Here is a 1,115-nt window from a genome sequence, read left to right as displayed (position 1 = left end):
CCGGCGGCGGAGGGCGTCCTCCTGCGGCCCGAAAGCGGCGGAGCCCAGCGGATGCCCGCCCCGAGCCCCCAAACACCGGCCTCCTCCCCGAGGGCCAGCGGGGCGCGGCGCAGAGCCGGAGGACCCGCAGCCCCGAGCCCAGCCGCTGTGCCCGGAGGTCCGGCCTCGGGCCCGCAAGGGTCCCGGCCCGGAGCCCAGGCGCCCGCGCCTGCGGCATGGTCAGCCGTCTGGGCTTTTGTCTGAACACCCCCAGCGCGCAGTTGGCCCCCTAAGGGCAGCGCGGCCGCAGCCCAGCTGTCGAGCCCCTCGTCACCTCGGACGCGCCCCTGCGGGCAGCCGCTGCCCGCGTGCACCTACCCGGCGCCTGGGACCCCTAGCCCACGCCACCTGCAGGGCCGCCCGCTCTAGCGGTTTCGAGGACGGTGGTCCCTCACGTTCCAGTCACCCCCGCGACAAGTGAAAATCAGCGAAGTAGCGACGATATGTTTATGCTGGTATTTATGTAAATTTTAAGGCTTTATAAGCCCTTCCCACTCTTATAAACTTTTCCCACACCTTTAAAAACACTTATAATCTTCTTAACCATTTCCTAAACTCGTAAACTTACGTAATTTTAACAACATACTTATACTGTACGGTACTGCAAAATCCCGCGATATAGAGAAAAACAACTTAGCTTAATATTTTTTGAAAAAACGCTAAACTGTGAGTCTGCGAAAGCCGCGCTGCAACATAGACGGACTACCGTAACTCGTGCATTACGTGTGTTTGTGCGCCTGGATTCTTTTTTGTTTGCTTTGGCGGAACCGAGGGTTGAACTCAGGCCCTTGCGCTTGCCAGGGAGGCGCTCGTCCCGCTGAGCCACCTCCCCGGCCCCGCGTCTGCATTCTTTAGAGGACTTCTTCATATATTCTGGATACAAGCTCCTTATGATTTGAAAATATTTCCTCCCTCCCCGGGTTCTTTTAGCTTTGGGGTAGTGTCCGTTGAAACCGCAAGCTCCTGAGTGTGTTTCGTTGTTCTGATGCAGGTTCTTGCGGGGTTTTAAACTGCTTTAACACCTCCTAAGCGCCCGCGGCCGGCCGCCCGCTCCGGAGCACCCCGCTCTCCCGCGG

The sequence above is a fragment of the Octodon degus genome, unplaced genomic scaffold, assembly GCF_000260255.1.
Source record: "Octodon degus isolate 3935 unplaced genomic scaffold, OctDeg1.0 scaffold00194, whole genome shotgun sequence".
NCBI lineage: Eukaryota > Metazoa > Chordata > Mammalia > Rodentia > Octodontidae > Octodon > Octodon degus.
The sequence above is the reverse complement of the archived record's forward strand: the minus strand, read 5'-3'. Positions refer to the sequence as shown.